This window comes from Felis catus, chromosome A2 (genome assembly GCF_018350175.1).
Source record: "Felis catus isolate Fca126 chromosome A2, F.catus_Fca126_mat1.0, whole genome shotgun sequence".
Taxonomy (NCBI): Eukaryota; Metazoa; Chordata; class Mammalia; order Carnivora; family Felidae; genus Felis; species Felis catus.
Window position 1 is genome coordinate 162,867,563 of NC_058369.1, and position 10,771 is coordinate 162,878,333.

A 10,771-nucleotide genomic window follows, 5' to 3' on the forward strand; every position below is an offset into this window, starting at 1 on the left:
TGGGACCAGCAGGGAGCAAAGCCAAACTCCAAAGGACACACATCAAGTCTCTTAACATACACCACCCACATCCCTCTGGCAGCATCAAAGTCCTGAGGCCACCTTACTGGCTTTCGGGAAGTGGGAACCTCCATCTCGCTGGACATGGCACGCAGAGAGGAGTCCCTGTGGGGCTTCCCTTATACTGTCACACGGTTTCACCTGGGTCACCTTCTGCACTGGGGAGATGGCTGGCTCAGTTGGAAGAGCATGCAACCCTTGACCTCATGGTCATGAGTTGGAGTCCCACATTGGATGTAGAGATTACTTAAATAAAACCTAAAAAAAAAAAAGTCTTTTCCTCTTGACCCCTTCAAATATCTATCAAATTAGTTGAAGGACTAAATCTCACAAAACTGGTTCTCGCTTCTTCCTTTGGGCATCCAATGTGGATCTTCTGGCATAGAGCTTTTGACTGTGGGGTATTGGCAATTAGAAAGATTCAGCTGAAATTGGAGATACTTATGTTAACACCCTGACACATTTACCCTAAGCCTTTCACATAACCTTCGGACCCAGATTTCAAGTTAATGCAGGTCGTTTATATTGGACTCTACCTTTGACATCTGATATTCAACTTGTCACAAACCTAACTGAACGCTGTTGCTCCTGACTCTACCCTTCCCCTGAAAATCTTAACTATCACCCTGAACTTTCCTGTTTCTGAACAGAAGCATGATCATCATACCCATCACCCACATGGACACATCCTATACATCCTTCACAGTAGACTTCACACCTAAATCCTTCCTCAGGTCTTCTTCTATGAATCCTTGTTTAAATTCCCCATCGTGGGTCATGACTATCACATATTTCAACAACAGGGATCATACACACATTAAACGCTGGAAATACCACAGTCTTCAGCACTGAAATAGAACCATCTTCAGGGAAAACTGGGACATAAAATATGTTAAGAGAAGTGAGTGAGCAATATTTCAATTGTCAAGTGAAGAGATAATGATTTATTTGATTTACTGGTTTTTACTCTGGGTATGTGTTACCTTTCAAAATAGAACCTAACGTTGGGAAAAAAGAAATCAGCTCACGTAAGCTGCACATTCAAACAGCCCTCACACAGGTTAACTGTATTAAGAATGCTTCTGCATATCTCTGAGGGAAAATATCCCTTAAACGGTTCTGAAGTGAAAAACCTCAAGACAGGGCATGAATACTTTGCTCCCTAGAGATACTATCACACAGATGAGTCACTTACAAGGAAGTACTTTTGAACATAAGAATTGCATGATGGCAGAGAGTACTTTGGTCTTGCTGTATCATTTGACACATGTTTCCTCATAAGAGGATTTTTCTTCCGTGTTGTTTTTATTTCATTCTGAATACTTCTGATGAATCTTAGAAAGAACAGGTATGTAGAATCTTATGTTTTCCAGACTCAATCTCTAATCTGTCTCCCTAATATTCACTCATTGGTAAATATTCTCAGTCATGTTCACAGACAAAAAAAAAAAGGACGACTGTAAAAATTCTAATAATCTGGATTTGGAGGGTCTGCAATCCTCATGAGTGACAGAAAGTCACCCATCTAACTGAATTTTCTCTATTATTTTAGCAAGATAGAACCTTTCATCTACTCACTGCAAATGTCACACCATGGAAGGGTAAGGAGAGATATTTCTGGTGGAAGAAAACAAACACTAGAGGGAATTTCAAGCCATCAACAAAAATAAAGACGTTCTGAAAGAGAAGTGGGCATCATAAGATTTATCAATCAGATTCTAGCAAGAAAAAGGTGGTCTTCTCTCATTAGGTATTTGGAGAAAGTTTAGAGAAAGAGCATCTTACAAGCTGTAGACACAGGGAATTTGCAAATCACAAGGGACATTACTAGTATCGGTGAAAAATTACAAGAGAGTGAACAAAGACTGGAACACAGAAGGAGAGTTGGGTACAAAGGCCACCAAGGGAGGAGCTATGACTTTTGGCATAGGACTGCAGCTAGTCAGAGATGGGCCAGCAGAGATAGAGGTGGGAGAATGGATACCCCAGCCTTGCTTTTCTACTTCCACAGGGTCTCTGACTTGGACTTCCCATTGGCCAGCCAGGCAGAAGTCAGAGAGCAAGAGATCCCACCAATGAAGTGCATATATATCAGCCTCATGGGGCAAAGAGCTAAGGTGAAGTGTGATTCTGCAGAGGCAAATGAAAAATATGTAGCCCAGATGGGGATTTTTCGGATACAATTGGAGACATCTTAAGTTAGGATGGTCCCTAAAAAAAGAAAAGAGAGAAACACAGTAAAAGAAACCTGTGACTTTTAGATCTCCATGAACCACAGAACAATCTTTCCAGAAACCCAATACCTCCCTAACATAGGACTTGTGGCCATGCAGTGCAACGACACATGTGACCAGTGGTTCAGACACTTAACATGTGCAGGATTTCTGATTTGAATTTTCCTGAGTCTTTGAACTCTATATGCCATTGCCTGATTATGCCAACTTTGTGTGAAGAGGGACAGGTGGGAAGGGGAGGCGGTGGGGACTGAGAGCTGGGAAGAGGCTTCATTCTGGTTAGTTCTCGCTGCATAACAAACCATTCAGAAGCTCAGTGGTTAAAAACAAAAGCCATCATTTATTTGTTCTCATAAAGCTGCAATTTGGGCAGGACTCAGTGGGAATGGATCATCTTTGCTTTCTGCAACTTCGCCTGAGATGGCAGGGCAACCGGAGGGCCCGCTTCTGTGTTGCCTCACTTGCATGGCAGGCAAGTTGGTGTGAGTCACAAATGAAAGGTGAGCTGGGAAGTGGGCCAGTGACTTCAGGCTCTTTGCATGGGGGCCTCTCAAGAGGCAGCCTGGGCTTTCTCACAACATGACAGTCAAGTTCCAAGGGCAAGAAACCCAACAGGGCAAGGAAGCATTGCCCATATGCAACCTTAGAGTCACAAGGTGTTGCTTCAACCATCTGCTATTAATTGAAACAGTCCCAGATCTGCTCAGTTCCAAGGTAGAGGACACAGGCCCCGCAACTCAGTGGCAGGAGTAACAGGGTCAGGTTATAGGAAGAATAAGTAGAAGCTATTGTCACAGCTATCTATGGAAACTACAATCTACCACTATCGCAAAACATCATAAATTCAAAAGAAAAAATGAAATGGACTTTACTACCAAAACATATACCATATTTTTGAAAGCACCCACATAATCACATTTAAAACATGTTCAAATATGCCCTTCTCAGCTTCTTCCCTGATATTTTTTGTCTGTTCAGCATACTTCCTCTTTAGAGATTTTATTTTTTCCTCCCGTTCTTCCTGTGATTTATGAGCATATTCCTTTTCTACAAGTTTAATTTCATTATTTACTTGATCAGTGTAGATCTTCCTCAGGACTTTTGCCTGTTGCTTCAGCCTCTTTTCTGTGTCCTTGTAAATGGCATCGGTAAAGTATGCCCCTCCGTTGTTCTGCACCATCTCCTCTATCAGCTGCACCAGCTCCTGCACTTGAGCTTCCTTCTCAGTCTGAGGCTGTGTTGTTGAAGGCACAGTAGCGGTTCCCACACTCGCTGATGATGTTTCTTAGTTTCACATCTGCATCTGCTAAGAAGTCACTCAGGCTCTGCTCCTCCAAGTTATCTTTGCGAGTGAACAATATGATTATGTGCTTCAAGGCTGGCTTCCCAAAGAGAGCCTTGATCAATGCCACGGTCTTCTGCTCTTCATCTGTGTAGCGGCCCAGCTGGAGGATCAACACGATGGCATGGGGCCCAGGGCAGGAGTAGAGGACACACTGGCTGATTTCCCTGCATGTGGTATCCAGGGTCTCCTTGTTGTCAAAGAGCCCTGGGGTGTCAACAACAACAATTTTCCTCCCCTTCCATTCCTGGGATGCTCTTTGACAGCTGGAGGTGGCAGCATGGGGAGCAACTCTAGACTCAAAGACTCTACTCCCCAAGATGGTGTTTGCCGTTGCGCTCTTCCCACTTCCAGTTTTCCCCACTAGTACAATCCTCAGAGTGTTGTCCTCAGGGTACGCCATGTCACTACCAGGAGCCTCTGGGGCATAAAAAAGGGAAGGAGAAGAAAAAGAGTCAATGGGGGTAAGTGGAAACCATCACCTCAGTCTTATGACCTATGTGTTCCTCCCTGAAATCCTGCAGTAGTCTACTACCCATGTAGGTCCCATGAATACAGAAAGATGAAACAATTCAATCACCATGGGAGAAACAACAAAGTAAAGAGTTCCCCTACAAAAGAGTACCAGGCCCAGATGGTTTCATGGGGATCTCATTTAAACCTTTCTTAAACTATTCCTGATGACTTAAAACAGAAGGAAACCTTTCCAATTCTTTCTATGACACAAGTATGATATTGATCCCAAAGGTTAACAAAGATTTAACCAATAAATAAAGCTACAGACATGTCTTATTTGTGAATAATAATGCAAAAATCCCAAATAAATTGTCAGACACTAAAAAGTAATACCCCACAATTACATGTGATTTATTTCAGAAATACTAGGGTGGTTCAATATGAGAAAATGGATTGTTACAACACATCTCTAGTAGTACACTAAGAAGAAAAATACCTCGATGCAGAAGAGACAATTCCCCACATTCAACACTGATTTAATAGATACTTCTTTAACGTGATTTTATATAAATATAAGTTAAAAATTTTTGTCACCACTTTTTTCCCTGCAGCTAAAATAGTTGACTATTACATTCATTTGGATGAATGAAGAAAGAAAATTAGCCTGTAGAGTCAAAATCAGAAGAACGATGAGAGAGGACTAGCTCTACCAGACAGTAAAATATTTTAGCCCCTATAATTAAGGCAGTAGGACGTGTGTGTGAACAGAGACAGAACAGAAAACAAAAACAGACAATTCAGAAATAGACCAAATTGGTCTACTATATTCATGAGTATCCAGTTCAATTGTATTATGTTACATTTATCTTCCATGAGGCATCTGTGAGCATCTCACAGCAATGGGGAGAAATAACTAATAACTAATAATTAATAACCAGCATTGGGATAACTACAAAACCACACAAAAAGACAAAACTGCACCCACGTCTTCATGCCATTCACATGCTAAATACATTACAAATATAAACACTAAAAATCAATCCACATAAATACTAGAAGAAACTCAGACATATCCTTTGTAACCTAGGGGCGGGGCAACTCTTTCCAAGATTTGAAAGATTGTAGGAAAAGGATTCATACATCTGACTACATAAAGATCTAAAAGACAGTGGGAGACAATGAACACCACAGACAATTAAAATATGGATGTCAGACTATATCAAAGAGGGTTAATTCTCCTCTTATACAAAGAATACCTAAAAGTAGAGAGACAAATTTCCAACAGCTCGATAGAAAATGGAGCAAGACATAGGAATAAACAGTTCAAAGAAAAAAAAAGAAATGTCAATGCTCCTCAACTATGTAAAAATATATGAACACTCACTTAAAGTAGAGAAATATAAATCCAACATAGGAAAAGAAAAAAACTAAATATAACAAATTAAAATTACACTGAGATACTATTTCTCCACTTACAGATTTAGCAAAAGTGCAAAAATTTGCTGCTATAATCAGTCAGTAAAGGTTTAGAGGAAACAGGTTTTCTCCTCCATGGCTAATGAGAATAGAAAAACAGTCTAAAACCTACAAAGGAGAAATTAGCAATATCATACAAATTACATATACATTTATTCTTGGATTGTGAGTCCCAATTTTAGGATTTATGCCTATAGTGGACAAGGACAGGTCACCCCTAAACGTGCACCTTTGGCATACTGACTATTTCATACAAAAGTAACTTAAGATACAGCCTGTGTGCCAAGATTACTAAGACCCTCTTCTGTACCCCTGCAAGCAGGAAACAAATCTCCCATGTAAAAGGTGCCCTTCCTGTCCCAGGAGGTAAAGAGACACCCTTATGATCAGGGATGGGAGATTTAGAGCCAAGAAGACTGTATAAACAGCCCACTACTTTCTACTAATTTACTATCCCAGCCCGAAGTCTCTTTAGAATTCCTGCCTAACAGATGCTCCTAAAGTTAAGTTTTCCTTGTTTTGTCAATCCCTCACAGATCCACCGTCTCTTTGCCTAAAAAGTATAAAAACTGCCTGCTTTGGTCATTTCTCTTGGTTTTAGTTTCATTACTGAGCATCTGTGCACAGTGCTTTTTTTTCTCTTGTTAATCTGCCTCAAGTGAATGTAATTCTTAGTGCAGCTGGAAGACCTTGAAGGTAGAGGAAGAAGTTTCCCTTCCTTATATCCCACAGCTACACTGACAAAAACATAGGTAAAGATTAGGCATACGTTTATTCTCCACATCACTATTTGTAATAGCAAAAGACCAAAAATCTACCAAATGCCCACTAGTAGGGGTCTGATTGAATAAACCAAGGTACATACACACAGCGATGTACTATCCAACTGTAGAAACGAATAAGAAATACCTCTCTATGCCGGGATGGAGAGATCTCCAGGATATTTCATTAAGCAAAAAAAAAAGGCAAAGTGAAGAAAATAATATTTAGTTTACTGTCATTTCTCTAGTAGGGAGGAACATGAACTGTTGGTACAAAATACAACATATATTCATGCACATGATAAAGCAATGGCAGATCATCTGAACCGTCACCAAAGAAGTTACTGACAGAGGGATGGGAGGAATAAGGCGGGGGACAGGGTAGAACCTGGAAACTACTTTGAATATACTTCGATTTCATAGATTTGTCTTGAAAGCATGTACTTCCTTCTTTTTGAGCGTTCGAATCACAGCTTTTTTTCCTTTATGAAAGACCTACATGTGTACCTGCTGTTGCTGGCTGACATAAATTCAAAGAGGATTTTTCATTTGTACAAAAAAAAAAGCTGAACACGAATACAGCGTTCCGCATTTGTTTTACAGCCAGTTGAGCTAATGGAGAGGCCGAGTGGTTCGTTGTCCACGCCAGCTGCCAATCACCTTCCCCAGGAACCTCACACAGGGGTTCACCATCCAGCCACCAGAGCTGTGAGCCAGATGAGCACGTGGGCTTTCTCTCAATTGAATGTGTGCATCTGTTAACAAGTTGTGTCTAAAAGTATCAGAAACACATAAGGGAGGTTATTTGGGGGAGATCTGGGAATGCGCACCCTTTTTCCATGTACATTCATGGTAATTGCTTCTCTCCTTTATGTCATTTTGTTTCATAAAGGATTTCATAGGAACGTTCTGCTTGCAGATAGTGAGGAACATCTGTAAACAGCTTACATAATTATACAACAAAAACTATATTTTCAGATAACTAGTAAAAATCAAAAGCAAATGCAATACATAATATTTTGTGTAATAGACAAACCACACAAAGAATTGGTCCAAGAAACTTGAAAATGCAGTTGCTTCATTGGCTATTGTCCTAATGGAATAGAGTATAAGGCCAAATAGGGGGAAAAAACGTCAAAAAAATCCTAAATTGTTTTCAGGAATCCTGTCCTATTCTTAGCTTTTTGTGCACATGTGTAGTTTTGAAGCCCAAGGACAAGCCCAGTAGCAATGAGCACCCTTAGTGCCCATACCGTGCTCTTCAAATGCCATTTCCCACCAAAAACATTAGGACTCTTAGGAGAAGGTCCGATTCCAGATCTGGGCCAAGAAATGTGCAAGTGGATCTTAGACTATCTAGTCATACTAGAAAGCGAGGATGCTATCAAAAACTACTCAGACCGTGGGACGCCTGGCTAGCTCTGTCAATACAGTATGCATCTCTTGATCCCACGTTCATGAGTTCTAGCCCCACATTGGGTGCAGAGATCACTTTCAAAAAAAAAAAATGTTTGGATCTTACCGAAAGGACTACAGGGCCAACTTGAAGAGGCTGACTGGACAGAGATGGGGTAATTTGAGTATTAATGAGAATAATAATGTCAATGGATTAAAATTCATCAAATATGTTGAAGTTCATGAATTCATATCAATACCATCATCGCAAAAGAAGTGAATTGTTCTCTTTGGGGTATGCTAGGAAATGATGTCATCAGTCTGAACATGGAGAAAAAAGAATCAAGCATTCCTTTTGTCTTATTAACTACACCTTATAGAAATGAAAGTATGATTCAGGGGAAGTTTCTTTTATAGGATTATGCCATTCAATCAATGAAGAAAGACTGATAGAATTATAATACTATAATTTGCGACCGTTAATGAAACAAAGTTACTCTAGGCTATCATTACTGTCTGCTACATTCCAGAAAGAGACAGAAGAATATATAAGGTGTCTTCTGATGGAAGTTTACAACTGCACCTATGAAATATTGCCACCCAACTAACCAGGCAAGCCTTAATCTGATCAAGCCTCTCCTTAAATTTAAATTTATACAAAACACGGAAACTAGAAGAACATGTCATATGACACTTGAGGATTTAAAGAGCAAAATGTACACTGTCCAATTCTCTTGGACAAAGGACCAACCGTTTCTTAAACAGAAACATTTTACAAAAACAAACAGGAAGATGAAAACTTATTTATCAAATTAAACAAGAGATATGAAAGAATCACAATTTATGAACTGTATTTGGAGCTGATTTCAATTTTAAAATCTATGAGACAATCTGGGAATTGGAATACAGCTGGTAATTTTTTAAGAATTCTAATTGCTTTTTGAACTCTGATTATGGTATATTTTAATGACCTTTATCTTCCAGACATAGATATGGAAGTATTTACCGATAAAGTGATAAAATTTTTAGTATTCTAGTAATTTAATACATTTTAGTATTCTAATGTTTAAAGTGTATATATGTATGTATGTATTTAATCTCTACACCCAGCATGAGGCTCAAACTCACAAGCCTGAGATCAAGAGTCCCATGCTCTTCCCACTGAGCCAGATAGGCGCCCCCACTCTAATTTTTTAAATGAGGTGATTGATGTGGCTCAGAAATGCTGAGAAAGTTGCCCAAGGTCACACCCAAGGGCTTTGGGCAGAGAAGGGATCCAATGCAAAGTATGTCTGACCTCTACACTCATGCATAACCCTTGCATGCTCTGGTCTCTTTCTGGTTCCTTCTCAAGTCCTTGATTCTACATTTCTGTTTACATTGGATCATAAATAGATCATGGAAGGCCAGGGGAGGTAGATCACTCTCTGTCCAGAAACATGAACTGGTAGCAACCCTGGAATTAGGGAAGGCAGCCAAAGGGCTTCACACACATTTGTTTTCTATAGAATAGCTCATTCTATCCCCATGGCATCCCTTCTTTACCTCCTCTGTTACACTGTCGATCACACCATTTCTCTCTTACATGTTGGAAAGGACACAGGCAGCTGAATTCTAGACTTCCTGTGCCATTTGTGACCTGGGTATCCCGGGGAATTTTATAAAACCACAAGCACACCGTCTAGGATTCAGATTTTCTTTCAGGAACAAAAGGGATTGGGCCAGATTTGTCTCTAAATTGCCTTCCAGGTCTAAAGACCTGCCTTGAGGATACTAGTTTCCCACTAAGGGAAATGGATGGGGTGTCAGGCAGCACTCACTCTGTCATGACAGCAACTGATAGAAGATATGCTGTTCAGCAAGTTTGTCCTGCTAAATAGGAGACGTGTGGACATGGGCCAATCAATCTCCTTACTCCCACTCTTCTTCCCCCGGGACCCCTGTGGCAGCATCCTGTTTGCTGGGCTGCTGGCACAGTACTTGGTCCCCTCTCAGACCAGGACCCACACCATGCACAGCCCTGTGTCCTGCTGCCCCTCCAGGCTCTATTGCCTTAGGCCAGGCTCACCTTCTTTCCAATGAGCTGATGAGATCCCCAGTGTTCTCCAAAGAAGCTGTTTGAGCTGGTGCTTTTGTTTAACTGAGAGGAAAAAGTGTTTGCACCTTTTAAACCTCTGAGGCAGGAAGCTCAGATTGGGTGGAGCTAGTGAAGGAACTATTCATCTTTAAAGAGACAGAAATATTACCCTATAATTTGGGGAATACTTTAGTTTTACCAAGGTGTAAGCTTTTTCTCCATGTGCCTGCTATCACACAAAATTCCCAAAGCTATATTTGTTGTTTGGGGTTATACTGGTGGATCCCAAAGGCCCTTATTAAGTGACCCAAATCATGCACACAGAGCCGGGCGTGCTCTCTGATCATCTTCTCTGATGGAGTGGGAGATGCTGGGTTGATTCTGGGAGAAAGGAACTCAGATATGTGGCTAGATGTGTCCAAATTTAGAGCCTGGGATACTTCCCAGTGATTGCATCATATGGGCTTTCATGATGGTCTTTCATGAAGCTCTCAAGTTACTCATTAAAAATTTAACAGCCCTCAGGTACAAAGCCAAAAGAGTCTAAACCATTGAGAACCAAGAGTAAATGAGGAAGATGTAGCCTGGAAAAAGTCATCCAATGACCACACACCTTCTACAGTATTCTTCATATGGTTCTCTCAAGCCGAAAAATATGCATGACCTGACAAGAAAAGATGGACCCAGGGAGGAGAATCATCTTTCCCCTAAACCTTCCTACCTTCCCCTACCCCAGACCCAGGCAGAAATAGACTTTTTCAGATTTAGCCAGTACACCCATTCCAACCTGCTCTGGAAACCATGAGATGAGAGGCAGATGGTCAAAGCTCTCATGGTTGACCAGCTGTTCCAATTATTTGTTGCATCACCATAAAATTATTATGGTTTTGATTATATATTTTTGTTGATTACTTTGAGACATGGGATTAGTCGATGCTGAAGCTTAAAAGTGAGTACTAAGAAGACTAAA

At 40.6% G+C, this 10,771-nt stretch overlaps 1 pseudogene; it reads right to left on the reverse strand.

Annotated features, from left to right (window-relative positions):
• Positions 1 to 2,614: 2,614 nt before the first annotated feature.
• Positions 2,615 to 9,925, reverse strand: LOC123384087 (annotated as a pseudogene).
• Positions 9,926 to 10,771: the final 846 nt, after the last annotated feature.